This window comes from Salmo salar, chromosome ssa13 (assembly GCF_905237065.1).
Source record: "Salmo salar chromosome ssa13, Ssal_v3.1, whole genome shotgun sequence".
In the NCBI taxonomy this organism is placed as follows: domain Eukaryota; kingdom Metazoa; phylum Chordata; class Actinopteri; order Salmoniformes; family Salmonidae; genus Salmo; species Salmo salar.
The window spans coordinates 102,177,939-102,183,703 of NC_059454.1; the positions used below are offsets into that span (position 1 = coordinate 102,177,939).

The 5,765-nt window shown below is 40.5% G+C and overlaps 1 long non-coding RNA gene across 1 annotated transcript; it reads left to right on the forward strand.

Moving 5' to 3' along the window:
- LOC123726109 (uncharacterized) lies at nucleotides 1-5,127 on the forward strand. Its single transcript, XR_006758417.1, has 3 exons — nucleotides 1-240; nucleotides 2,021-2,126; nucleotides 3,765-5,127. It is a non-coding gene; the product is annotated as an uncharacterized lncRNA (long non-coding RNA).
- Nucleotides 5,128-5,765: the final 638 nt, after the last annotated feature.

Here is a 5,765-nt window from a genome sequence, read left to right on the forward strand (position 1 = left end):
GGAGGGAAGGAGAAGACTAGGCGATAGAGGAGTCACTGGGGTCTCCTGGGAATGGTTAATATTTGAAGCATATAAGGTTTATTTTTGAGGCCTCTGTGTTTGTTCAGTGGCTAATGAGTAGTACTGGCAGCAGGCAGGCAGCTATCTTAGCGGTCGTAGTAAACGGGAGCTATGTTACCTTCACTGCATTTAGGAGCGCCCGGTGAGGAGAGCTGGTGTTCGTAGTGGTGGACTATTTTTGTGAGTTATTTATCTGTTGAGAGTTGACTCAATTCAGTGGATTTAGCTAATTGTTAAATATGATATGAAGTATGTGAGCTTGAACTTTTTGGTTTGAAATTATTTGACAGTATCTGCATGTTTGTTGTATGTTTCTGGTTGAAGACCGATTGCAAGTTTGTTACGTCCAGTAATTGACCATATGTTACCTTATGTCATATGTCTCCTTGCGCTTCTGATGATTTCTCTATGCATGATGACAGACCAACATAGTGGAATACTTTTTTAAAAGTTCATATTCCTTGTTGTTCAGAGACAACTACGCTTCTTGTGCAGGGGATTATACCACTCCCTTGGCTTCCTCATTTCTTGGCAAAATTATTTATCAAAGTAATGGCTTCCAATGTGAACTAATTCAATTTTACAATTTCATATCGGCCATGTCAGGATATGCCAAATATAACAGCAATGGTTTGAATTGAGAACAAAATTCCCCCCTTTCTTTCCACTCACTCATTGTAGTGTGTAATGTTTAGGTCACAGGGTCTAATCATTTGAAAGGCTAGAATGGCTGCAAGTGAAAACATATTGGAGTTGTGGATTCTAGGCATTTCCCCTCAGGCCTCATCCCATGACAGTTTAGAACAGGGCCATGTTTAATGAGCGTCCTCAAAAACCTCCTCATTCTAAACTGATATTGTGTAGTGTTTGTTTACATGTATGGAAGCAGATGTCAGGGTTATTTATCTATGTTGATGGCTTTAGTGGAAAACCTGATATGATTCAATGATGAGGCTTGAGGATCTAACCTAAGCATTCGTTTCCAAGCCTCTGCCGTTGCTCAGTCTCCCATCAGGAGGTTTGTAGACTGGTTGAAGTGGGAGAGGGATACTTTGTCATGAGAGAAGATCTCCTTATGTAATGTTACGGTTTGAAAATGACCATTGCAAATGCTAGGTCTAGACTGTGTTTTTTATAATACGTTTTTCAATGTAGCTCTTATGTCCCGTTTCTGTTACGTTTTCATCAGGACAGAGCTTTCCTAGATATTTGGTTCTGACAAAAAAGTGAGTTTGGAATCCCAGTAGTCTCATGGAACATGGAATGACGTGAGACAATGTTGCCTTAGTTCTTAGATAAAGTGGTTAAGTAATTGAATCATATTCACGCTGAAGACCAGATTTTAGGCATAACGGCCACAGTCACTGACACTGCATGCTGACATGGCATGTGATGCACACAGCCAGACTACCCTCTGTGTCTTCCAGACTACCCTCTGTGTCTTCCAGACTACCCTCTGTGTCATCCAGACTACCCTCTGTGTCTTCCAGACTAAAACCTAAATACTGAAACTGTCTGTCTGTCTGTCTGTCTGTCTGTCTGTCTGTCTGTCTGTCTGTCTGTCTGTCTGTCTGTCTGTCTGTCTGTCTGTCTGTCTGTCTGTCTGTCTGTCTGTCTGTCTGTCTGTCTGTCTGTCTGTCAACCCTGTCAACCCTGTCAACCCTGTCAACCCTGTCTGTCTGTCTGGAAACCCTTTGAAAATACAAATACTTCAATATCAGAGCTGCTATACTTGTTGTGTCACTAGCACTAATATTGTAAGTATTCCTAGTTGGGTTATGTCAATGTTGAATTTTGAATACCAGTATAACACTAAATGATCAGTCTAATCTGCTTGACCACAATGCCACATGCGGTGCCTTTCACTTTGAGGACATCAAGTCGCTCCCCTTATGACATTTGTGTGTTGTGCTGTTGTTTCTGATACACTGACACCCCACCACTTTACTCTGTCTTTCAGGTCGGCTGTATCGACTCAACCAATCAGAGCCTGGCACTCATGTACATGACCCTGGGCCAAGAACACGTATGTAATGCGCTGCACGGCCACCTCTCTCTCCATACACGTACGTTTATTTTTGTATTTTTTTTGGCAGGACGTCCAATCCAAAGTTCTCTCCTGTAGCAGGAATTCCTATAACGGAAACTGCTGAAAACATAACAAAAAAACAGGGACTACCTTGAAGGTGGAACGCAAACAAATATATTTTCTGTCATTTCCAATAAACATTTGGTCGCATTTGTAGAATCATTTGTTTGTCGATTTGTGCAAAACATTTAGGGTGAATACTTTGGATTCTTCTACGAACTTCAAAATATTGTTTTAATAAAATTGTATTTGTCACATGCACGGAAAACAACAGGTTCACATTACTGTGAAAGGCTTACTTTACAACCCTTAACCAACAATGCCGTTTTACAAAATATTGAAAAATAACTAATATTTAAGCACATTTATTTTAATTTTGAATTTAATTATCCTGCGAGAAAATTTTTAAATGTAATCTAACCAATTAATATCCTAATATTAATGTTAATAAGTTAAGACCAAGCCATAATGGTAAATAGCTTGTATCTTTCTGTTTAACATATCTACTTGAGTATTGGTGTGTTTCTACATATACTGTAAGTTGGTGTGTGTTTACATTTGTACATAATATATAATAATATATGCCATTTAGCAGATGCTTTTATCTAATGCGTGCATACATTTCACATACTGCTGGTCCAACTGAGCTACAGAGAGTACTATATGAATGTTGGTGTGTGTTTCTACATGTGTTTACATTGTATTCCCTGATACCAGTCAGCCAGGAGATGGCTCATTCAGGAGGAGAACATCAGTCCTCTATCAGTCCTCCGACTATGAACTGTCCGTTTTCAGTTAGATTGATATTTCTACGTGTGTGTTGACGTTTTACACCTTGTAGTTTCTCATCAGGTGTCTCAGTCAGGAGGACGGTGGGTTCATCAATCCTCTCAGAGTTAGACCTCCGACTATGAACTGTCCGTTTTCAGTTAGATTGATATTTCTACGTGTGTGTTGACGTTTTACACCTTGTAGTTTCTCATCAGGTGTCTCAGTCAGGAGGACGGTGGGTTCATCAATCCTCTCAGAGTTAGACCTCAGACTATGAACTGTCCATTTTCAGTTATCATGGTACCGGTGCTGTGTGCCTGTCAAGTACAGTACTATGATAACTGAAGATTGGCAGTGCCATCGCATTGGTTCTCTGTGCAACCTTCTGAGGCAGCCAGGTCTAAAGTTCACTTGTTTCTTTCAATTCTGAGTATCAACATTCTAGAATCTACTATATGTATTATCTGTTTTCTGATTCTGAATTCTCAGTAATGATGTTGTCCTATTTAGATTTTCCCTGACGTGTATATTTTGTTGTCTATGGGGGATCATGGAGACCTTTGAGCTGCTATTTAGTTGTTTGAAGGCATCCCAAAGCACACACTGTCCTGGGTCATCTCTCTGACATCACGCAGGTGCAGAGGTCACAGTGCTTCTCAGTATTCCATTGTGTTTGACTTCCCCTCTGGCCTTCACGGCCTGTTTGTAGGATGCTCTAGTGTTTTGTATTTGACTGTGTTGTAAAAGAACAAATAATCTCTTCGTGAGCTAGCCTGTTGCACTGCTGTATTTGAGTTGCCAAGCCACCCACCTGAAATAGTCTCACTTTCTCACTCTCTCCCAGGTTTGACATACTCAGACATGACAGACTTCTTCCACATGAGGTTTAAGATGGAGACTCCGACATCATCAAATCTGTCGTTCTGCCCCTGAACAAGGCAGTTAACCCAGTGTTCCTAGGCCGTCACTGAAAATAAGAATTTGTTCTTAACTGACTTGCCTAGTTAAATAAAGGTAAAATAAATAAAGAATCGGAGGACGAGAGAAAAGGAGAAGACCAAGTACCGATGACCTGTGTTAAGAGCCGGCTTTACCAACATCAGCAAATCAATATTTTTATACCAGAGTCGTTCTTGAATTGCGGTGGCATTTGGGTATGGCATACAACAACAACAAAAAAAAACATTATTTCTAGATATGTATTTACCATTAGGATAACATTGTGCCACCAGTAGGAGTCATAACACCAATGAGAATTTTGGTTATTGAGGATTTTCTTAAATGGAGGCCACAGATGCTTAAATCTAAGGTCATTAACCCATAAAATAGTTGACTAAAGGGATATGATTAATAATTTAGCTCAATGTTATTTCCCTTCATTTTAAATTGACACCAAGTGATACTGGATTTAGACACACCACATTATCAATGGAATCCTCAAATGTATGACATAATAAAAGAAAGTGTGATTAGCTAACACTTTTCTTTAATAAAGACCCCTGATGTTTTCCTCCGGAGGGAAGGGTCGAGGTCCTTGTATATCTTTGTAATGAGTGGTTTTCAAGGTGGTAACACCAAGGAAATAAAACGGACGGATATAGTAGTAAAAAAAAAAAAGTATTTTAATAGCCTTTGTTTTTATTAATCTATACAATATATATTAAATACCTTTTTCATTTACTAACATTCAAAATAATATATAGCTCTAAATCCCCAAAATGTCACTACAACGTCACACATCACTACTGGGACAAGCCAATGTGATTACTTACCCTAAGTACTTTATACTGCAAAACTTTCTGTTAATACATTGTTAAATGGACTTGCATTACAGTAGCTAAGAGGTGGTGAAGTTTGTCTATGATAAGGCGCTGCTCTACCTTCTTAACAGCGCTGTCAACAAGGCAGGTCCTACAGGCCCTAGTTTCTACCTTCTTAACAACACTATCAACAAGGCAGGTCCTACAGACCCTAGGTTTGTCACACCTGGACTACTGTTCAGTCGTGTGGTCAGGTGCCACAAAAAAGGACTTAAGAAAATTGCAATTGGTTCAGAACAGGTCAGCACGGCTGGCACTTGAATGCACGCAGAGAGCTAATAAATCAAATCAAAGTTTATTTGTCACGTGCGCCGAATACAACAGGTGTAGACCTTACAGTGAAATGCTTACTTACAGGCTCTAACCAATAGTGCAAAAAAGGTATTAGGTGAACAATAGGTAAGTAAAGAAATAAAAACAACAGTGAAAAAGAACAGTAGCGAGACTATATACAGTAGCGAGTCTATAAAAGTAGCGAGGCTACATACAGACACCGGTTAGTCAGGCTGATTGTGGTAGTATGTACATGTAGATATGGTTAAAGTGACTATGCATATATGATGAACAGAGAGTAGCAGTAGCGTAAAAGAGGGGTTGGTGGGTGGCAGGACACAATGCAAATAGTCCGGGTAGCCATTTGATTACCTGTTCAGGATTCTTATGGCTTGGGGGTAAAAACTGTTGAGAAGCCTTTTTGTCCTAGACTTGGCACTCCGGTACCGCTTGCCATGCGGTAGTAGTGAGAACAGTCTATGACTGGGGTGGCTGGGGTCTTTGACAATATTTAGGGCCTTCCTCTGACACCGCCTGGTGTAGAGGTCCTGGATGGCAGGCAGCTTGGCCCCAGTGATGTACTGGGCCGTACGCATTACCCTCTGTAGTGCCTTGCGGTCAGAGGCCGAGCAATTGCCGTACCAGGCAGTGATGCAACCAGTCAGGATGCTCTCGATGTTGCAGCTGTAGAACCTTTTGAGGATCTCAGGACCCATGCCAAATCTTTTTAGTTTACTGAGGGGAATAGGCTT